Source organism: Anabrus simplex, chromosome 2 (assembly GCF_040414725.1).
Source record: "Anabrus simplex isolate iqAnaSimp1 chromosome 2, ASM4041472v1, whole genome shotgun sequence".
NCBI lineage: Eukaryota > Metazoa > Arthropoda > Insecta > Orthoptera > Tettigoniidae > Anabrus > Anabrus simplex.
In genome coordinates, this window is record NC_090266.1 from 118354506 (window position 1) to 118379501 (window position 24996).

The window sequence follows — 24996 nt, forward strand, 5'->3', positions numbered from 1 at the left end:
AAAAATCTAATCTAATCCTAACCGTTATTAACACTTGGATATCCTAATAATCTACGTACAAAGCAAACAACTCGCCATATCATTACGATGTCATATCTCGTCATCACTGAATTTTGCACACCCCTCGCAGACAAATCGATCATCACGACCATCGCTCTATATTTTGGACAATCCTGAAATTGGGTTACTCTGTTCCTTATACTCAAAGTTCATGGTTTCAAATGTTCATTCCGTCCCCAATTACAGTATTTCGCAATACTTAGATCAATACCGGCTATGAAATTTCAACTAAATCCAGCATTTAACGTTTTCCTGGCCGAGAATACAGTACAATCTCGACTCCACTCCTATTCCCGTTATTATCCCCGCTGTCCGCTTAGGTCTCTCACCCCATGCTCGCTTGGCAGTTACATAAACCACCCGGTTCGTTCTACCTGACTGACTTCTCAAAATGCTCCCTTTAAACTCTGCCGACATGATTAAACAAATACGATATTCTAACCAACAAAATGCACAGATATGCTTCAAGATGCCCACACTAATTATACGCGTCGCCAATTATACCGCTATGGATTTCTATGAATTTCTTTCCATTCTCAACATTATAAAATATTCCTCGGGTTATCATATCCCGGCTTCAATGACAGGACTCTAACCTGATTCGCACATCTCATCTCAACTCATATAAAACATTCCTCGGGCTTCCGTATCCCGGCTTCAATGACAGGTCCAACCTGATTCACAAACTAACCTCTGTTTCCCAGCTCCACAATTATCATCGACAAAGAACTGGAATAAAATCCTCACTAGAAATACCGACGTCTAATATCGCACAATGCATTACTCATGAATAACTTTGCATAAATGATATCGTATTTAATAACTTGATTTTTTTACGAGAAATGACTGAAACATTCTACTGGATCTTTTATTTGTCAGTCAGACACAGTTTAAAATGGGCATTAAAAAAGAACGTTTCTCTCCGTGACCAAATTCATCCCCTAGGTTCTCACCCGACAGCGCGCTTCCACTCGATTGAAAATGAGTGACCATGGATTATTATTATTAACGTCAAATTGCAGACAGAAGAATTTTACATCGAATGAACATCTTACTTTGACATCACAAAATACAGGCAGTACACTCACACGGATGACGATCTACATTGGACGTGATATCACTTCGGAACCCTATTCAATAACTTTTTACAACATTATATGGCACTCGCAAGACTTCAAAATTTTATCCAAGTGGAAAATAAAACAAATGACTCTTTTAGTCGTACCCTCACATTTACAAAACTTAGTAGGGGTGACCACTGCGTCGTAAATCCCCATTCAAATACAAGAAATCACGAGACAAGATATAAGAGGTAGTAAGATGGAAAGCCACCTACCTCATGTCCACGCCAGTATTCGTCTTAGGGCTCACCTGTGACCCTGGCATTTATTTAGCCATCTTTACATTCATGGCTGTACATCTCATTATATTTCTTCAGGTTTCCTGGAATAAAGCATAAAAAAAAAGAAAATACCCTTCACTTGTTTGCTGGGCGCACACGATGGATTTCAATTATCCCCGCACACGAATTACTCAATCACATTAGAATATTTCAGTACTTTGACCGTCCTATCTGATACACTTATTTCTCTCAAGAAAACTATCTCCCCACGGAGTCAAGACTTAGCCGCAATGGCTAAAATCTGCAGTCGAACTCAGTCTACTTTCGTTGATTTGATTTCGCAGAGCAGCTCAACAATTTCGTCCGCTTTGTATCGCAAATGCCGGAGAAGGAAGCTTCGTCATGGCGTCCCTTCATATTTATAGCAGTTACCCCCTCTCTTCGGATCTCTCCCTTTGCCGCCAAGAAAATTTCATAAATTTTCTGACTTACCTAAACTGTAATTTCAAGAGTTTTGAAAGTGACTACATGCTCGCTACATTTCTGGCGGTAGTGTTCATGGACATTTAAAAATTTTACGGGTTCGATTTGTGAGATGATTGACCTCCTTTGATAGGCACTATATTTTTTTGACTTGGCGTGGTCACGCCGGGTACACGCGCTTTGAAATAGTTCATAAAAACTACTTGAGATTCTTCCGCCGTCGACACGTGTGGTTGACGTCACGTACCCCAGAGCGTGGGACCGAAGGTAATCACCCCCTCGTCACGTGTCAAATCCATGCTATCAAGAATCCAGCTTTTAATTATTTTGTTATATAATGCATAATGTTCTTAGGGCACAAAGGTCATGGGTTCATATTTCCCCCAAGACACGAATTCCTTTCGCACAGTGACAAGGAATTTCCTTTAAATACTCCAGATGGCGAAATTTCTAATTTTGACGTCTGATGAAACATGACCTTTGAACATAAATTCCTTTCTTCTCTCTTATGCAGTTGGTCATCTTCTGGCGTACGGATACTGGTTGATGCCTTCAGCTTCCTGGTAGTTCTCCACTGAATTTTCGACTGCGCTATTTATCCCTTCGTCGCCGTCAAAGTCTTCCTCGCTGTCAAAGTCTTCCTCCTCAGAACCTTCCTCAAATTCTCCCTGTTCTATCGGGGTTTTCTCTGTAAGATTCCAATACTCCTCAAATGCTCTCAATATCACAGAGTCTGGGACTTGCCTGCATTCCCTACATCGTTTCAGTGGGTCATCCTGCTTTTCTTCGAGCGGTTCCACATCTTGATCCACCACTGATTCAATGAGGTTAACTTCCTGGTCTGCCATATCTTCAGGTTTGCGATAAACCTTCAAGTTGGCTGCATTGAAAATAGCCTCAGAGCGTCCATCTAACGACTGGATTTTATAGGAATTATTTCGGAAACTCTGGATGACTTTAAATGGACCCATATACAACGGTGCAAACTTCGCGTAGTACTTGTCCTCAGGTTTTGAAAGAGCGGGTTTACGAACAAGCACATATTCGCCTTCTTTCAAGGGCCGATGGAATCTCTTATTTTTGACGCGTCTCAAACGTCGGTCAGCTTGCTGACGAAGATGCCTAGCTGTCTCTTCAATGCGCATCGCTTGAGTCGGCCGTGGGTCGCTCGGACACTTCACCACTGCGTGCCATGGTCTCAAAGGATAAATATCGGAGTGAACCACATTTGGGACGCATCCTATAGATTCGTGGATTGTGTTATTCACGCAATCTTCTATGATAGGTAACACATCCATCCATCTCCAATGCTCTTGAGCACAGAAGATCCGACAGAACTTCGCGATGACCTGCATAATTCGCTCTGACGGGTTTCCCTCCGGATGGCGAACTGAACTAAGAATATGTCGAATTTCAAGCCTTTGCAACTCCTGTTTAAATTGAGCTGAGGTAAATTGTGTACCGTGGTCCGTTAACAAAAACATGGGCTTCCCCATAGTTGGAATTATGGTCCTATTTATAGCTCTTAATACCAATTTAGTGTTTGCTTTCTGTAATGGACATAACGATGTGAACTTAGAGAATACGTCTACGGTTACCAAGACGTATCTATTCCCTCTACGTGACTTGGGAAGGACTCCGTAAATATCCATCGCGAACAATTCACGAGGTTTAGCTGGTAAGAGAGGTATCGGTGCCTGTCGAATGAGGTACGGGTTCGCCTTAACCCTCTGGCATGTGTCACATGTAATTACAAGGCTTCTCACGTCTTCTCGTAGATGAACCCAAGTGAACGTTTCCTGAAGGGTGGCGGTGACCTTGTCAATCCCACCATGACCGGTTATCCTATGGGCATGCCATATAAGACCCTTCCTAAGTGGTGGTGGTACCACAATTCGAGATTTAGTGTGATCCTTGTCTATGAATTTCAACAAGGTGTTGTCGACAAACAAATAGCTCTCAGCTAGCTTCTCAACTTCTCCACGTCCTGGGTCGTCATGTGGAAGTTCTCCCTTCAACAACGAAATTAACCTGCCACAGAACTGGTCCCGTCGTTGACATTCTGGTAATCGTGTCAGCTCATTTAGAAAGGTTCTATCTTCGTCAGTTAACTCCACGAAGTTCACCTCATGTTCGTTATCGTTTGGGTTTCGACTTAGGGCATCCGCCAGGACATTTGACATTCCTGAACAGTGCTCGATGGTCAGATCAAACTGCTGGATAAACAGTGCCCACCTAGCTACTCTCTCGCTAGCAACTACCGTCTTCATCACAAAGGTCAAGGCCTTGTGATCCGTCCTAATGGTTATAGGGAATCCAAAAATCATCTTTCTCCAGTGCTGTAGTGATTGAACAATTGCAAGCATTTCTAATTCAGTGACACTGTATTTTAGCTCGTGTTTCCTAAGTTTACGGCTAAAGAATGCCAAGTAGTTCTTCTTCTTGGGTTCTTCTCCTTCCTCTTGGTATAAAACTGCACCAATCCCTACGGTGGAAGCATCAGTTTGCAAGATAAAGGCCTTATCGAAATTCGGGTACCCTAGCTTCACACTTCTAGCTAACATCTCCTTAGTATCCCGAAAAGAAATCTCATGTTCCCTAGACCATTTCCATCGATTGTTCTTTACTAGCAAATCTTGCAATGGAGCTACAACCTCCGTATAATTTGGACAATGATCACTGAAAAATTGACTCATACCCAAGAACTGTCGGACGTTCTTTACCTTGATAGGCCTTGGAAAGTTGTCGATTGCCTGCAATTTCACTGGGTTAGGGCGTACTCCTTCACCATCAATGATGTGTCCTAAGAAGAGAACTTCCTCCTGTCCGAAATTTGATTTTTTCAAGTTGATCTTAAAACCAGCCACCCTGAGATTTTCGAGTAGCAACTCGAGATGATGAAGATTTTCCTCGAAATCCTTCGACGAAAGCAATATGTCATCGACATAGCGCGTAGTTATGGCCTTAACCTGTTCGGTGAGGTTGCGATCTAGGGCGCGTATGAGAGCTGCACCGGCGTTTTTTATTCCAAACGCGAGACGGTTAAAAACATACGTGTGCTGGTCATACAGGAATCCAGTAAACAATCTTGACTTCTCATCGAGCATTATATGATGATACGACGAGGTCAGATCAATATTAGTGAAGCGGCGCTTGCCCCTAAACCTCCTAATAACTTCTTTGATGGGAGGAGCTCTATCATTTTCAGGGATTATTCTGTCATTTACGACCCTTGCATCGAGGCATACCCTCAGGGACCCGTCGGGCTTCTGAACGGTAACTAAGGAATTAACGAATGGTGTATTTGCCTTGGAAATCAACCCACTTTCTTCCATCTCTTTAATAATTTTTCCAGCCTCCTGGCGATGTTTCTCCGGAATGGGATACGGCCTACGTTTGAACGGCTCCCAACTATTTACAGCCAACACATATTTGAAATTTGGAATGCATCCTGGCTTTGAATCGAATACATCCTGATATTTGAGAAGTAGTTCCCTCAACTTCATCTTCTCTTCCGCCGTCCCTGGGCATTCTGATACTTTCTGATTTATTAAATCTTCTACAGCCTTTCCCAATTCAGTCTCGAGGACATCCCACTCTTCCTGGTTGACCTCTTCTGTTCCCTGTTCTATCTCCTCTTCTGCCTCCTTAGAAACGGTAGTGAAATGGACTTCTTCCTCACACATTCTTCTCCCAGTCTGACCCAATGATTCTTCGTTTAGAGCTACTAATTCCGGTCCGTCATCCTTCCTAAATTTCACCTCTCTCCTTCCTAAATCGATGACGGCATTACTTTCACAAATGAAGTCTGCCCCCAGAATAACATTATAGTGCAGCTTTGAAATTATGACAAAAGGATGCGAAAATGTCATGTCTCCTATCTGCAAATCCAAAAATGTCTGCGTTTTACAAATGGCAGTTTTGTCGGGAATGACTCCTCTAATTTTGATATTTGCTACAGGAATTTCTGGCAATTTCTTCCGAGTAGACAATTCGTTAAAGAAATTTTGTGAAATTAAGCTGATGCTGGCGCCTGTATCCAATAAACAGCTCACCTTAAAATTGCATATCCTGACATTAATGATTGGTAGCTCTCTTATTTTCCTAACCTCCTGTCTGAGGTGGTCTTCCACTAATTCATCTGGTTGTATAATCCAGGAGTCAATCTGGGCTACTATCCAGCCGTCGCGAGAAATATATTCAGGCTGAGTGTGGGAATCCTGTCTCGTAACCACTACTGGAAATTTGGAGTTTTTTTTCTTCGCTCATTTGGCGAGTTCAGACTTTCGTCGAAATGAGGCGCGTTAGGGTTTAATTCCCTATCCTGGTGGTAGGTCTTTCGGATAGCTCCAGTATGGGACATGTCTTGAGCTCCTACACAGTCAGTGTTGACTTCCCTTCGTTGGATGCTGTCCTTCCATTTGTCCTGTCCGGTACCTGACCTCAGCTCTCTCAAATACTGGTCCCCTTCTCTCCTTCTCTCTTCAGGCCCGTGCCAACGGTCAGAACGTCTGGAATTTTCGTAACCGTCCCCTCTTCTGTTGCCTTCATTCCCGCGTGGGTTCCTTCGTCTTAGATCTGAGTTCCCCTGGTATCGACCCTGGTTTCTTCTCCATTGTTCTCGGCGTCTGTCCCACTCTTCGTGATGGTATCTGGGCTGTTCCCAGTTCTTCCTACCTTGGTATGGCCTGGTGTCGAACCGCCGCCCCTCATTCTCATATCTCGGTGCTCGTGAAACTTCCCTATCTGGCGCGCTCTCCTGGCTGTGATTTACGACATTCACCTGGGGCTCTGAATGCCTGACTATTCGCGGGGCTGATTGTTGCGAATGGGTCTGGTCCAGCTGTCGCAATATCAATTCTGCCTGCATCGGGGTTTCGACCTTCGCAGCAATTAATATTCTCTGGATATCCGGTGGGAACTGTTTCTGGATAGCCTGAACCAGTTCTTGCTGACTTGGGGCTGATTCCAGTTCTTTGAACTTAACTAATTGTTCCGTAAAATATAGCGAAAATTTCGGCGGTCCTGCGGTGTTATACCTGCGACTATATAACTCTAGCCTTAGGTTCTGCTGAATCTCAGAATTCCAAAATTTGCCCAAAAATGCGGTCTGAAATTCCTCGAACGTGTCAAAGCTATATCGGAAACCTTTGAACCACAGCGACGCAACTCCATCTAGGTACCGTTCCACAGTCCTTAGTTGCCTCTCTTCAGGTATCCTATTATCGCGAATATACTCTCTAAGTTCTCTAAGAAAACCCTTTGGCGTCTGGGTACCACTGCCATCGAATTTCTTAGGCTGATCTTCCTTAAGACGAATCATGTTTATAACATTAGTGACGTTTTGCCCCTGAGAATGGGTAGAATTGTCAAAGTGTCCGTTCCCTGCAGGATGTATGGGACTACTAGCGTTGCTAGGGCAACTGAACGACATATCTGAGGTGCGGCGAGATTTACTAACCACTTCCTCTATCTTGGCCTGGACTCCTACGATATTGTTCACTAACCCATCCAGTTCCAATTTCCGGGCACTAACTTCCCCCTTAAGAGCCTCATGAACAGATGTCAACTCATCGCTCAGTGTTATGACCTTATCTTGGGTATCTTTAAGTTGTTTCGATAGGTCTACCCTTGTATCGCCTAAATCCTTTCCTAGTTCCTCAATATCTGCTTGTACCTCCTCAATACTCCTAGCCGTTTCTTCCTGAGTTGTACCTAATTTTCTCATATCCTCTTTATTCATCTGGATTAATTTAAAGTCAATGGCCTCAATACGCTGGTCTACAGTTGCCTTGACGTCTTCGGCTAACTGGTCTACTTTGTCATTTACGACGGCTATCTCTTTACACAACATTTCCTTATGTTCATTCATTGCTGTGAAGACCTTTGACTTATCGTCTTCACGCATGATGTTGAACTTCTCTAACTCTGTCTTCAGATCGGCCTTAAGCTCAGCTTGATCTGACATCAACTGCTGATGTAGTTCCCTACTTTCGTTGACGTGCCTATCGAGGTCCCCTCTAATTATGTCCTGATTTTCACTGAGAACACGATGTAGCTCGCGAGTTTCCATGAACTGCTGATTTATTTCATGTTTAAAGTCAACCTGTGCTTTAGTGTTCTGCTCCACCTTCACATTTAAGTCACCAATATCCTTCCTAATATCAACGCTAGCTTCCTTACAACTATCCTGAGTGTCCTGCACTTTAATGTCAACATTTTGAACAACTTCCTTCATACCTTTTAATTCTACGTCTGCACTATCTAATTTTTCACTGATAGATTTTATACTCTCACTTAAGTCCTTCCTATCGGCTTCCGCAACCTTCCTATCGGCCTCCATTTTCTCCATAAAGTCCTTCATCATTTGGACCACCTGCCCTTGGGCCAATTCTCCCTCCTGCATAAACATACTGTATTTAACAGAAAACGATAGGTCATCGGTGAGCCCGAGACTTCAACGGCGTATAATGGGACTACAACGACAAACATCACAACATCCTCCTATCTAACACATCACACTGTAAATGCAACATTCTCTAAAATTTTTATTTAATAAAACGTGAAATGCAATGTTCACTCGATCAAAGTGATCAGCCAAAACACTCAAACCAGTATTCAAAAATTTGGGAAATTACACTAACACACTTAAATTATACCTTTCATTCAGTAGATAAATTATTCTCATAGTGGTATCTCCTAGCCTTACTCATCGGGCGTTTATCTATTTCTTCGAGTTCACTATCAACTCTGGCGCACGATTTTATCATCCATAATGTGGCATAGCCTCAACATTATTTCTCTTTTCCTCTAGTACACGATTTTTCCAAAATATCTTTATCGTTATCGTGACTTAGGTTCCCTCATCGTTATCGTGACTTATGCCCCATCGTTAAGTGACTGATGCCACCACGTTGGAAGCCATTTTAATGAACCCTTTTGGTCCATATTGAGGGATACCTACCTTCCTTACCTATCAGCAAAGCTCATGAGATCTGTCTCTTGGGTCGTTTCGGGTTCTTCGTCACTTGCTGAGGTAAAGGTAGGGTTCATTAATTCTAATCTATCTACTGGAATGAAAGGTCTATTTAAAATATTCCTATTTATTCAGGGAAATGAAGTAATTTACTTTGTCAACGATGTCATAGTCAATTGTGTCCACTGGACACCACAATCATTTTTACATAAATGTCAGAACACTGGTGTGAGACTTTAACGTAACTGCCTGATGGGCAATCTTACTAGAAACCATTATCTCAATTATTAATCATTTAAGAAAGGAAAGTCTGGAAATCCTTAAATTCGGCTTCCATGTGAGACCACATGTACCATCATAGTGATTCGTTATGGTCCAGCACTCGTAACACGAACTCTGGACTCTGGTTATAATTAAGGCCGTCCAATCGGTGTGTGCCACACAGTGGTTCTACGGCATGGACCCTTAATTGAATCGATGTGACCTGCGTCTATGTCATGGACCGACATCTAATCTTCTAAGTTACTTTAAAGTCATTGTGGATGATGACCGCAAGGAAATGATGCTACAATGGCATATGGCCCTAATCTAAGTCACTGAGGTTGATGACCCCCTGACCATCCAAGTTTCTAGGCTGAAGGCTAAACACAATTAAGTTACATCGGTTGATGACCAAAGTTCCACTTTACTATCCCCAGCACATTCACTGCTCAATCAATCAAAGTTCAATAATTACACCAACAACAATGCTCACAAACTTTGTGGCAGTAAAATCCATTTCCTTCGGATATGTCCCTTTAATCTTTACTTTATTTTTAATATTCCCCAGACAACAAACTAAAATTTCCAGAATGCATCTCCAAGTTATTCGCTTGATTAAAGTTATTTTAAAATGCGGGTTCACTGAATTTAATAATTTAATAAATTTAAATGATTTAACGAAATATTCACAAACAACAAATTTTATCTCCGCGGACTCTGGTTTCCTCACAAATTTCTACGCAGCTGTGATGTAAAATTCAATATTGCGATGTTTATCTGGCTGGAAAAGAATTTGTTACATCATTCATGTCCAGCTATATATCTCATCTCGTGATATCATGCTTAAAAATCTAATCTAATCCTAACCGTTATTAACACTTGGATATCCTAATAATCTACGTACAAAGCAAACAACTCGCCATATCATTACGATGTCATATCTCGTCATCACTGAATTTTGCACACCCCTCGCAGACAAATCGATCATCACGACCATCGCTCTATATTTTGGACAATCCTGAAATTGGGTTACTCTGTTCCTTATACTCAAAGTTCATGGTTTCAAATGTTCATTCCGTCCCCAATTACAGTATTTCGCAATACTTAGATCAATACCGGCTATGAAATTTCAACTAAATCCAGCATTTAACGTTTTCCTGGCCGAGAATACAGTACAATCTCGACTCCACTCCTATTCCCGTTATTATCCCCGCTGTCCGCTTAGGTCTCTCACCCCATGCTCGCTTGGCAGTTACATAAACCACCCGGTTCGTTCTACCTGACTGACTTCTCAAAATGCTCCCTTTAAACTCTGCCGACATGATTAAACAAATACGATATTCTAACCAACAAAATGCACAGATATGCTTCAAGATGCCCACACTAATTATACGCGTCGCCAATTATACCGCTATGGATTTCTATGAATTTCTTTCCATTCTCAACATTATAAAATATTCCTCGGGTTATCATATCCCGGCTTCAATGACAGGACTCTAACCTGATTCGCACATCTCATCTCAACTCATATAAAACATTCCTCGGGCTTCCGTATCCCGGCTTCAATGACAGGTCCAACCTGATTCACAAACTAACCTCTGTTTCCCAGCTCCACAATTATCATCGACAAAGAACTGGAATAAAATCCTCACTAGAAATACCGACGTCTAATATCGCACAATGCATTACTCATGAATAACTTTGCATAAATGATATCGTATTTAATAACTTGATTTTTTTACGAGAAATGACTGAAACATTCTACTGGATCTTTTATTTGTCAGTCAGACACAGTTTAAAATGGGCATTAAAAAAGAACGTTTCTCTCCGTGACCAAATTCATCCCCTAGGTTCTCACCCGACAGCGCGCTTCCACTCGATTGAAAATGAGTGACCATGGATTATTATTATTAACGTCAAATTGCAGACAGAAGAATTTTACATCGAATGAACATCTTACTTTGACATCACAAAATACAGGCAGTACACTCACACGGATGACGATCTACATTGGACGTGATATCACTTCGGAACCCTATTCAATAACTTTTTACAACATTATATGGCACTCGCAAGACTTCAAAATTTTATCCAAGTGGAAAATAAAACAAATGACTCTTTTAGTCGTACCCTCACATTTACAAAACTTAGTAGGGGTGACCACTGCGTCGTAAATCCCCATTCAAATACAAGAAATCACGAGACAAGATATAAGAGGTAGTAAGATGGAAAGCCACCTACCTCATGTCCACGCCAGTATTCGTCTTAGGGCTCACCTGTGACCCTGGCATTTATTTAGCCATCTTTACATTCATGGCTGTACATCTCATTATATTTCTTCAGGTTTCCTGGAATAAAGCATAAAAAAAAAGAAAATACCCTTCACTTGTTTGCTGGGCGCACACGATGGATTTCAATTATCCCCGCACACGAATTACTCAATCACATTAGAATATTTCAGTACTTTGACCGTCCTATCTGATACACTTATTTCTCTCAAGAAAACTATCTCCCCACGGAGTCAAGACTTAGCCGCAATGGCTAAAATCTGCAGTCGAACTCAGTCTACTTTCGTTGATTTGATTTCGCAGAGCAGCTCAACAATTTCGTCCGCTTTGTATCGCAAATGCCGGAGAAGGAAGCTTCGTCATGGCGTCCCTTCATATTTATAGCAGTTACCCCCTCTCTTCGGATCTCTCCCTTTGCCGCCAAGAAAATTTCATAAATTTTCTGACTTACCTAAACTGTAATTTCAAGAGTTTTGAAAGTGACTACATGCTCGCTACATTTCTGGCGGTAGTGTTCATGGACATTTAAAAATTTTACGGGTTCGATTTGTGAGATGATTGACCTCCTTTGATAGGCACTATATTTTTTTGACTTGGCGTGGTCACGCCGGGTACACGCGCTTTGAAATAGTTCATAAAAACTACTTGAGATTCTTCCGCCGTCGACACGTGTGGTTGACGTCACGTACCCCAGAGCGTGGGACCGAAGGTAATCACCCCCTCGTCACGTGTCAAATCCATGCTATCAAGAATCCAGCTTTTAATTATTTTGTTATATAATGCATAATGTTCTTAGGGCACAAAGGTCATGGGTTCAATATGGAGGGATGTAATCGCTATTGCGTGTTTATGAGGTGGTAGGCAGTGTGGTTTGTTGTCTGAATATGAAGAGGAAAGTGTTGGAACAAACACAAACACCCAGTCCTCGAGCCAGAAGAAGTAATCAGACGCGATTTCAATCGCCGACTAGGCCGGGAATCGAACCCGGCTCCCTTTGAACCGAAGGCCTCAACGCTGACCATTCAGCCAATGAGTCGGACAGCCACTTAAACTGTGGTGATAATATTTATTTGAGAAATGAGATGAAATGGCGTATGGCTGTTGGTGCTGGGAGTGTCTGAGGACATGTTCGGCTCGCCAGGTGCCGGTCTTTTGATTTGACACCCGTAGGCCACCTGCGCCTCATGATGAGGATGAAATGATGATGAAGACGACACATACACGCAGTCCCCGTGCAAGCGAAATTAACCAATGATGGTTAAAATTCCCGACCCTGCCGGGAATCGAACCCGGGACTCCTGTGACCAAAGGCCAGGACGCTAACCAATCAGCCATGGAGCCGGACATTTATTTGAGATTTTGACTTAATACTATGCAATAGAACTTTCAGCAAAGGAACAATAACCATGTATTACAATTAAATAGAAGTACGCCGTGATTGTACAATTAAAAATCATTTCGTATTTGACTACACGCTTAGAAACTAAAAGAAACTAATAGACACTAAAGAGACTGCCAAACTAACGAATGCGCGCGGCAAGCATGTGAATCATACCGAAAGAGGATAGAATCATCATTGGATCGTACCTCAGTGTCCATGACTTTCCCCGTGTGGGTGGGGACGGTAGAATAACACGTACGGTATCCCCCGCCTGTAGTTAGAGGCGACTAAAAGGGGCCTCAGGGGCTCTGAACTTTGGAGCGTGGGTTAGCGACCACGGGGCCTTTAGCTGAGTCCTGACATTGCTTATACTTACTTGTGTCAGGCTCCTAACTTTCATCTGTCCTATCCGACCTCCCTTGGTCAACTCTCGTTCTTTTCCGGCCCCGACGCTATTAGGTTTCCGAGGGCTAGGTAGTCTCTCATTTCACGCCCTTCGTGGCCTTTGTCTTTTTTAGCTGATATCTTCATTTTTAGAAGTGTCGGATCCCTTCGATTTTTTTCTCTCTGATTAGTGTTATATAGAGTTTGGTTGCCTAGTCATACTTCCTCTTAAAACAGTAATCACCTGTCCATGACTTTGGCAGAAAAATACCCCTGCTATCCTTCCTACAAAGTCTCCACTACTTGTTATGGCGCTATACAAATCGGTCAGCGGCGTGCACGACTTTCTTTTTTTTGCGTATTTCAGCTAAAATGTCGTTGATAATTAAATAAATAAAGGAAATAATTATCTGAAGAGACAATACGGATTGTACAAATTGCTTGTTTTAATAATTCCTTGTTTCAACCAGCTAAAATATAATGATTTCTCCACAAGTGGACTTGAAAATTGGTGCCTGGAATCTCCTTTATTAAATTAAGAAACACCTATTATTTCATTTTCAGAAAGTACACTTAAGGAGGTGAATATAATTGAAAAAGTGGATGAATTTTTTAAATGAGTATACCTTTAGTAGGTCTTTGTCTCAAAAACGCAACATGTTACAGACATAAAAATTGTTATATGGAATGTCTTTTAAAAATACAGGAACGGGCATTCTTTTGTATTTGGAAAAGCCACTTAACGGAGGCGAAAATAATTGAAAATATGTTGAATTCTTTTTATGACCATACTTATATCTGAAAAAAACTGAAGATGTTACGGACGTGGAAATAGGTATTTGGCACCTCCTTTAAGAATAAACATCTATTTTTTTTCGACTTGAGAGAGGATTGTTTCTCACGTGTAACAATATTCTCTGTCTCATATTCTAGAGTTAGCTCTGTCAGTAGCCCGGTCACCTTAGCCCCGAAAGGCAATACCACAAACTTGGTTTACAAAGAGGTTCTGGGGTAAATGAAACGCAATTTGTCGGTGATTTTTTAATACTTCACGGATTTTCATGTAGTGTTTTAGTGCAGTAGTGTAGAACGATTACTTTTATTAAATTACAAAATCTCCGCAAGCGAAGCCGCTTGTAACAGCTAGTAAGAGTATAAAAAATCTCTAGTGATGGTAGTTTACCAAGTGGAATTGGACCTAGGTGCAGAAAAGCTAATGCATTGAGATCGCACTTTTGGACAACAGTATTCCGTAAGAATGAAATCAGCTCCCGGACGAATCTATCTTCTTATCAGTCTGCTTGCAGACCGACTTTGCTGTGCAGGAGTGAAAACTAGGTGGACTCAGGACATCTTAATCATTACCTGGAAGTAACAGGCATGAAAGTAGCGAGAATCATCTGGGGAAAATGGCAGGAGGGAACTCGCAGTCAGGATATGAAGGCTAAATTAGGAAACTTGTTGAATGAAGCCGTACACATAAGAAAGCTTCGATGATGGGGTCATGTCAGTCGAACAGAGGAGACGTTATGCAGGAGAATGATGGTCATGGAGGATAAGAGAAGTAGAGGGAGACCAAGACAAGTGACGGTTTGACGCAGACCAGCACTTTTCTTAAGAAAAGAAATTTGCTCACTTTTAATATTGATAGAGGAATTAGAGTCTTTCGAAGACTCTCATCTGGAGTCTGACATTGAATGGTAGTGGAACACGATCGATGACTAGCTCAGAAAGAATGATAATAGAAGCTTTTGAAATGTGGTGTTACATAAGGATGCTAAAGGTGTGATGGATAGTTAGAATCACGAATAAAGAGTTACTGAATCCAATTGGTGAGAGAAGAACGGTTTGGCGAAGAGATAGGGAAGAGATAGAATGATATTACACATCTTAAGACACCCAGGAATTGTTCTGTTGGTTTTTAGAGAAATGTAGGAGGTAAGAACTTCAGAGGTAGACCAAGGTATGAATATGACAAACAGTCTATGGACTGATGATCCAAACAACAACAACAACAACAACATGGAACTGAACGAAGCCACAGTTGTAGTTGTAAACGAATGCGCAGTTAATTCACAGAGGCTTGCAGACTGAATGCTGTAAGGTGTAACTGTCTACAAAGAAGATGGATGATAATGTGTGATTGTTTGTTAAACAATGTTCTTTTTCCTTAAAGAAGACGAGTATGGATCCTGCCATGTGTTTTCTCCTTGAAATGAGTTTTGTCATTGTTATGGATTGTTTCAGTCCCCCACACATCCTCAAGGAAGGTGGAGGTCAGGGTGAGGTCCAGCAAGAACATTCGCTGACTCACACCTCTCACTTCCTCTAGTCAGATCTATGAAGGCAAACCTTCGACTGTCTCTACTTAACGACAGTCCTCCTAAATCTAGTCTAGTAGGTAGTAGTCACTGCCTGGTGAACGTCGACCTTAATGTACACAAAGTGATACCAGAGTTCATTGCGTTGTTTGGGTAATCAGTCCATACACTGGCTTTGATGCAGCTTCCATGCCACTCTCTCATGTGCTAACCTTTTCAATTTACAAATTGGCATTACGTCGCACCGACGCAGATAGGTCTTAAGGCGACATTGGGACAGGAAAGGGTTAGGAGTGGGAAAGAAGCGGCCGTGGCCTTCATTAAGGTACAGCCCCAACATTTGACTGGTGTTGAAATTGGAAATCACGGAAAACCATCTTCATGGCCGCCGACAATGGGGTTCGTACCCACTTTCTTCCGAATTCAACCTCACAGCTGCGCGCACCTAACCGCATGGGCAACTCGCTCGAATCTAACGTTTTCATTTCTACGTAACTACTACTTCCTATGTGTACTCATTTTTTTTTGCTAGTTGCTTTACGTCGCACCGACACAGATAGGTCTTATGGCGAAGATGGGACAAGGAAGAGCTAGGAATGGGAAGGAAGCGGTCGTGGCCTTGATTAAGGTACAGCCCCAGCATTTGCCTGGTGTGAAAATGGGAAACCACGGAAAACCATTTTCAGGGCTGCCGACGGTGGGGTTCGAACCTACTATCTCCCGAATACTGGATACTGGCCTCACTTAAGCGACTGCAGCTATCGAGCTCGGTTATGTGTACTCTAATGTTTGTCGTACGTCCTGAGTGCCCTAAGATGTGTCCTCTTCTTATGATCAAATTTCACCATATCATTCTCCTCTCTCAAGTTCGATTTAGTATCCCTTCATTCGTGATTCGATCAACACATCTGACCTCCAGCGTTCTTCTGTAACACCACATGTTCAACGCTTCTAATTCTCTTTTGGAGCTAGTTATCGTCCATGTGTCACTTCCATACACGCTCCAGATTATAAAGTCTTAATAAATATCGTGACCGCTTCTGTGGTGTAGTGGTTAGCGTGATTGGCTGCTACCCCCCGGACGTCCGGGTTCGATTCTCGGCTCTGCCACGATATTTGAAACGTGGTGCGAAGAGCTGGAAAGGGGTCCACTCAGCCTCGGGAGGTCAACTGAGGAAAGAGGGGAAGAAAAAATCTTCGTATATCAATGTTCGAAGTGAGCAAATTTCTTTTCTTAAGAAAATCATTCCTTGCTTCTGTCGTCATTGTACTACAGTACACAAACAACATGTTAATCTACTTCCTTTAAGACTTTATTTCATAATTCCTGCATCACCTAACTTCATTTGACTATACTTCATTACTTTTATTTTGGATTTTTCTTCTTCTTCTTCATAATCTGTTTACCCTCCAGGGTTGGTTTTTCCCTCGGACTCAGCGAGGGATCCCACCTCTACCGCCTCAAGGGCAGTGTCCTGGAGCTTCAGACTTTGGGTCAGGAGATACAACTGGGGAGAATGACCAGTACCTCGCCCAGGCGGCCTCACCTGCTATGTTGAACAGGGGCCTTGTGGAGGGATGGGGAGATTGGATGGGAAAGGCAAGGAAGTGGAAGGAAGCGGCCGTGGCCTGTTGGGTACCATCCCGGCATTTGCCTGGAGGAGAAGTGGGAAACCACGGCTGAGGTAGAAATCGAACCCAGCTCTAGTCAGTTGACCTCCCGAGGCTGAGTGGACCCCATTCCAGCCCTCGTACCACTTTTCAAATTTCGTGGCAGAGCCGGGAATCGAACCCGGGCCTCCGGGGGTGGCAGCTAATCACACTAACCACTACACCACAGAAGCGGCTTAGCGATATATACATAAATAAATTCCTACGTACATACACATTTACGGTAATGGTAGGCAATAGTATCAGATTCTTTCGACTTGCTTTACGTCGCACCGACACTTACAATTTGCTTTACGTCGCACCGACACTTACAATTTGCTTTACGTCGCACTGACACTTACAATTTGCTTTACGTCGCACCGACACTTACAATTTGCTTTACGTCGCACTGACACTTACAATTTGCTTTACGTCGCACTGACACTTACAATTTTTGCTTTACGTCGCACCGACACTTACAATTTGCTTTACGTCGCACCGACACTTACAATTTCCTTTACGTCGCACTGACACTTACAATTTGCTTTACGTCGCACTGACACAGTTTGCTTTACGTCGCACCGACACTTATAATTTGCTTTACGTCGCACCGACACTGACAATTTGCTTTACGTCGCACCGACACTTACAATTTGCTTTACGTCGCACTGACACTTACAATTTGCTTTACGTCGCACCGACACTTATAATTTGCTTTACGTCGCACTGACACTTACAATTTGCTTTACGTCGCACCGACACTTACAATTTGCTTTACGTCGCACCGACACTTACAATTTGCTTTACGTCGCACTGACACTTACAACTTGCTTTACGTCGCACTGACACAGATAGGTCTTATGACGACGATGGGACAGGAAGGCTCGTTATGTTAACAACCGAACTTCCCAGCAAAATTAACTAAAATTTCCAGAATACATTTAAGTTAATTCTCAAATAGATTTACACTGAATCTGATAATTTAATAAATTGAAACGATTTTATAATTCTAATTAACAACAAATTCTATCCACCCGAGCGAATGGTTTCTTTAAAAGTCCCTAATTATTTCACCGGCATTATTTAATTTATATTTGTTGATCGTTCACATGATTCGTTGAGGCTGGACATGCTAATACATTTATTATTTCCAGTATGATTTATTTACTCCATGACGTCACACGATAAGTTTACGTTCTAATAAGTATTAATACTTGTAAATACAGTAGAGATAATACGCGACACTTACGGATTTCGCCTTGCTAAAATGGGAGACATTTCGACGGTGGCGCTCCTAGTGACTTGACCTGAACAAATCGCGCTAAATTAAAATATCAATGGAAATGTATATACGGAAATGGATAAATAAATTACGTCTAGAAAGAAAGTGTTATGGAGATATTAATTTCGAAGTTGCTAAAGCAATTCTGGATAAATGAATGAAGAATTATTTAAAAGGTTATTATTCAAAGACTGAAATTAGACATATAAAGAAGAAGTGAAATGGACTGGTGTGAAATGGCTTGATCTTTCATTTATGAATTACTTTTTTAGCTTTAGCATTCCTGCCTGAACTCTTACGTTTGGATTTGTCTTTTTTCTCATTTAAAAACATTATATCATCACATTAAGACACTTGTCAATAAAAATATCGGCACATTCCTTACACATATGATGCAATGAATTAACATGTAATAATAATAATAATAATAATAATAATAATAATAATAATAATAATAATAATGTTTGTTTTGTTTTAAGTCCCACTAACTACTCTTTGACGGTTTTCGGAGACGCCGAGGTGCCGGAATTTAGTCCCGCAGGAGTTCTTTTACGTGCCAATAAATCTACCGACACGAGGCTGACGTATTTGAGCACCTTCAAATACCACCGGACTGAGCCAGTATCGAACCTGCCAAGTTGGGGTTCGAAGCCCAGCGCCTTATCCGTCTGAGCCACTCAGCCCGGTGAATTAACATTTAATAGCTGGACAATTTTCCTCCCAACATGAAGCCTACTAACAAAAAGATAATCTATAAAATCCCGGCTTTAATCTGAGAAGAGGGATAAAGAAAGAAAAGTATGAAAATGTTCTCGATAGTGATGCTTTAGGGAATATTTACGTACAATTAGAGCAAAAATGTAACATACCCTTGGCTGTATTGTCGAGGATTTCTAAAGTCGCTGGCCTGGAAATGATCTGAACAGATCTTATAATTATATAAGCGTAACGTCCCTTCTTTCTTGTACACCTTATCCAAATCGCTTCTGTGACATTTCAAAACCCACAGATCACACCTACAACAACACATCGGTATTAAAGCTTAACTGCTCCACTATAGAATAAAATATTCGTATTACATTTTGTACCAGTTAAAATATGGGTCGAGCAGGTCAGAATATTATGAAGTACTATAAAAATCTCTGTCACTGGAAGAATATATATGCAAACACAATATTACTTACATGTTCTTGTCACGAGGGAACCTGAAGAACGACCACGCATTTTTCTCTACTTCGTAATTACTGCAGCCAAACACAGCACATACCTTTCCCCTCATGTTCAGAGGAGATATCAAGGAATGACACACACTACTATTTATTTATATCAACTTACTGAAAAAGCATAAATAACACCAAAAACTTCACACAAAAATACACGTGCTCTTATGAGAGAATCAGTACTGTTCAGGTCTATCCGCTAGAGTGAGCTCCAGTATCTGTCCCTTGATATCTCGCTCAGTGTCGCGTATTATCTCTACTGTATTTGATACTTGCTTGGATAATCCTAACATTGAATACTGCAATCTGCACAAATAAAACTCAACGCAAAATAAACCAACTTCATGTCACATCACCTCGTGACATTTAAAATAAGGCTTTGTGCATCCTTCAAACAATGTCAAACAAATGACTACCAGTACTCTAATTTTGACGTCCCTGGAAAAGTTAAATCCGAACATTATTGTCTCATTTCCGTCGCTTCAATACAGTGTTGCAAACTTATATTTTCAAGATCCGCTAAATACTACAAAAAATCCGCTAAAATTCCGATCTCAAATAACGAGCAATAAAATTGAGCAATAATAATAATAATAATAATAATAATAATAATAATAATAATAATAATAATAATAATAATAATAATAATAATAATAATAATAATAATAATAATAATAATAAGTACATGTCTGCACTCATCTGATCTGTGAGTTTCACTAGGATTTTTTGCTATTTGCTTTACGTCGCACCGACACAGATAGGCCTTACGGTGACGATGGGATAGGAAAGGGCTAGGACTGGGAAGAGAGCGGCCGTGGCCTTAATTAAGGTACAGCCCCAGTATTTGCCTGGTGTGAAAATGGGAAACCACGGAAAATCATTTTCAGGGCTGCCGACAGTAGGGTTCGAACCGACTATCTCCCGGATGCAAGCTCACAGCCGCGCGCTCCTACCCGCACGGCCAACTTGCCCGGTTCCCTAGGATTAACCCCCTGGCGGCGAGCTAAAACTTGTAGGCGTTTTACTGCCGCGTGCAATTTAGGTGAATCCCCTACCTCAAGGGCCACACACAGAACAAGCCAGTGCATTAAACGGTCTTCCTTCATACATAAATATAAATCCTACTCTCTCCCAGTTTCATTATCTGTCGTCATTCGTCAACTAAGAGATAAAGTACCCATTCCGCACGCATTACAAATTTATGATACTGTACCAAGATCTCATAACATTCAAATCCAAAAAACAGGTTTTCCCCATGTGACTGCTAGCTCCTGACAAGAAATACGGAATAGCTCGGAGACAGACTGGAGTACAAATATGCAAAAACGTAAAATGGATAAAACACTAAATTCCGCTATAATAAATCTAGAATTCCGGCAAAAAGTCCGCTGTCCGCTAAATGATATATTTCTCCGCCGACAGGCTTCTAATTCCGCCACATTTAGCTGATAATCCGCTAAGTTGGCAACACTGCTTCAATAACAAATTCAAATCTCGATTAAATGAGTCTATTCTAAAGAATGCAATCTGATTTCCAACACGTTACTCAATGACAAAATATTCCAGTTAGTTTCTTTCGAGTAGCGAGCTCCATTCTAACAGCTGGTCGAGATAACGAAACAATTCCCCCCTCTGCTATCGCTTGAAAAGGAACACATGTGTGCTAGTCGCGTGTTTAACTGGCATTTAAACAAACAATAACTTCGGTCTCGCCGGCAAATCGCAAAATATATAATTCTTGACCTACATAGGTTATGCGAAGAAATTTACTTTAAGACGTCACTCAACATTCATTATACATCACGGACCTACAATTTCACGTGGAATCCTATTCCCATCTCAAAATATTACAGCAATATCTCCTCGGGTTTCCAACTGAACATCCCGCCATTAACACTACAGGCTTCCACCAACCTGATTCACAATCCTACATTAACTCACATTTCGCAATACTTGACCACTTGCTTAAAAACTATAAAAGAAATCTCGATGACATTAAAATGGAATATATCTTTCAGGACCCACTACGCTGTTACTCAAACACACTGATAATTAACCATCTCCCCGCATAACGTAACCTAATTATTTCCACACCGGACTTTGCAACTTGACTTACAAAATTTTACTGTTATTTCTTGCGTCAATTATATACAGTTTAAAACGGACATTGTAATAGTAATCCCCTGTAACAAAATATTATCGATATCGCTTCGTAACTTTTTTTAAATAAAATTAAATAAGTAACACGGATTTCTCTTACTTAAATTTCGTCATTACGTCGAACAGAACTTTACGATAAATTAATATCTTAACTTGACACACCACAAAATACAGAAAATAAACGCACGGAAATGACAATCTACTTTAGACATTATATCTTTTCTCAACCATCAAATTGACTATTCTAGAACATTTCACACGATATTTCACGACTTTATATCATTTATCCCAGAAAAAAACAAATGGCCATTCGTCATATTTCTCTGACATTTCACGACAATAAAATGGGTGACCAAAATGTGTCACAAATACACACACAATAAAAGAAAACGGTGGCATAATGAAAAAAATAAAGCCGGTTATACCGGTGATAATTCACCTACCTTGAGTCATACGTCTCCTGCCATCATGCAGATTCACCAGTGCCTCTCAGACATTTTACTTAGCCATCTTTACAGAATGTGGCTTTACGAGCATTTTTCTTTGTATATTAATTCACCTGAAAATAATGACATAAAAATACCTTTCACACGATAGTTTTGCGGATCGAACACGTCTGTCGAATACCGACCGCACACTCAGTAATTTACAACACGATAACATTCATTTTTTCTTCAATTACAGGATCGCGGCATCAGAATGACCGTCTATTTACCTCTTCATGAAAATGATGTGATACTTAAAAAAACTATCTCCACTTGGAGATGATACAACGGCCACCTCGGGAAAACCCATCTTCCTCTGTTGGACGTAGTCTTACAATCGCTGATTTGTGGAGTTACACAGAAATGCGTGGTCCCTCCTCGAACTCAATTGACACAATGGGTAATTTCATGATGGCGTACCCTGCTTTTATAGTTTTTATCCCCACTCTCATGCAATTTTCCCTTGCCGCCAAGAATTTTACATGCATTTCCCTATCCCATGAAAATGTATTGAAGGCAGGGTTCACGGTAATACAGTACTTGCTGATTTAGTAGTAATCTTATTTATGAGCATTTAAGATACTCTCTTAACAAATTGACCTGTTAAATTGCCTCATACGATAGGCACTATATTTTTGTTTATGTAAAAGAGGTTGAACGAACAGGCGCGTCTTTTACCAATTTCCTTCTGAAACTGTTTAGCGAATTCTGTGTAATTAAGGACCAAACTGTTTCCATACAATTACCTGACATTTATTATGTTAGTTTTGTTGCCAGTTCTTTATAAAGTGTATTTTTATTAAACCAATAATTTCGCTGTATCCTTGCTCCCTTTCCACTGAGAAGTTCCTAACACCTTTACTAAATTGAAATATATAAAACTGCAATTAAATTGAAAATTATGAAAATTAATATTCATTAAATAAAATACACAATCGTTGGACCTTGTACTCACACTTAGTTCTTACCTGCTTACTTACACATACGTTATTTGAAGGGCGCCAGCTGCAACTCAGTGCAGCAATAAGAGAATGAATGAGATTATTGAATATCTCTAGGGTGTGGGATAATAAGCTTACTTGTGACAACATACCACATAAATTCTGGGAAAGGAGATAGGCGTTCGGTTTCCCCATTACATTTGAGGTTAAGAAATTTTACTGTTTAATAAAACGATTAATTAATTTGATAGAACAAAATTTATTCTTGAAATAATTTCAATAAAAATAGTGAGAACTGCTGCGATTAAAACAGATGAGAATATAAAATTATGACATTTCAACTGAAAGAAACTAGGCATGAATTTGAATTCTTCTTGACCGGACATTAAACAATTATACACGAAATTTATCCCTCACTGGTTCACTTGACTGTACCTTCAATACTTTAAGTGTAATTACGACGTATTCCTTTGAGTTGGTGTTTTGGTGTTTTGCTGTAGGTGTTTCAAGCCTAATATGGTGATGTATCCTTTTTGTTTCACTGACGAATAAGTATCCATGTGATGACATCTTGGTGAGTCTGTCCTAAATGACTTCATGGAAAGTCTTTCCGTCCGTATCTTCAACTAAGTGACCGACCAAATGGAGCCTCACTCTCTCAATGACCAATGACTAATGACTCACTGAGTCCTCTCCTTCCCGTAGACTCCCGTTGACTTAATGACCGACTTAGGCCTCTCCATCTCGTTCACTCAGTGACTGTTCACTTATCCATTTGACTTCTTCACTGTACACCTTCCGTTTAACTAATGACTAATGACCGACTGAGGCCTCTCCATCTCGTTCACTCAATGACCAACTGTGGCCTCTCCTTCCAATTGAATAATGACTGACGCTACAACATACAGCCACCTTATATAGACTTTGGTTGACACACCTACTCAATATAGTGGGTTCGAATCCCACTGTCGGCAGCCCTGAAGATGGTTTTCCGTGGTTTTCCATTTTCACACCAGGCAAATGCTGGGGCTGTACCTTAATTAAGGCCAAGGCCGCTGTGTCGGCGCGACGTACAGCCCCTAGCAAGAAAAAAATTTCAGTACGTATTTATGTCAGTAGCAGTCAATATTGAACATAGGTATGTGCAACTATTCAGTGAACTTAAACATAATTTTGGCGTAAAGCAAATAGCAAAAAAAAAAAAGAAAAAAGCAGGAATAACCATGATCTACTCCCACCTCATGACAAATGTTACACCCTATGGTGAAACCGCCGGAGGCACCCTAGGTATATCCAAGAAAGTGAGCTCACCGCTAAATGCTCACGATGACGTAGCAATGACTCGACAGTTACTCCAGCAGTATTTCGCAATATTACAATGTCAGAAGTTGTTGCACACAATACATCCACATCTGATATACAGCAATTCTTACTGTACATTTTTTTAGTGTTAATCTACACGCACGTATATACGTAACAATTTGACTACAATCACGCAAGCGACAAGCATTGCAGAATTGAATTGAACAATAATAATAATAATACAATAATAGTAATAATAATAGTATAGACATAATAATAATAATAATAATAATAATAATAATAATAACACAGATGAAATAATAATAATAATAATAATAATAATATCACAGATGAAATAATAATAATAATAATAATAATAATAATAATAATAATAATAATACAGATATATTTTAACGGGATTTGAACCGTTACACCACGTGTGGGTGACGTAATTTCTCTG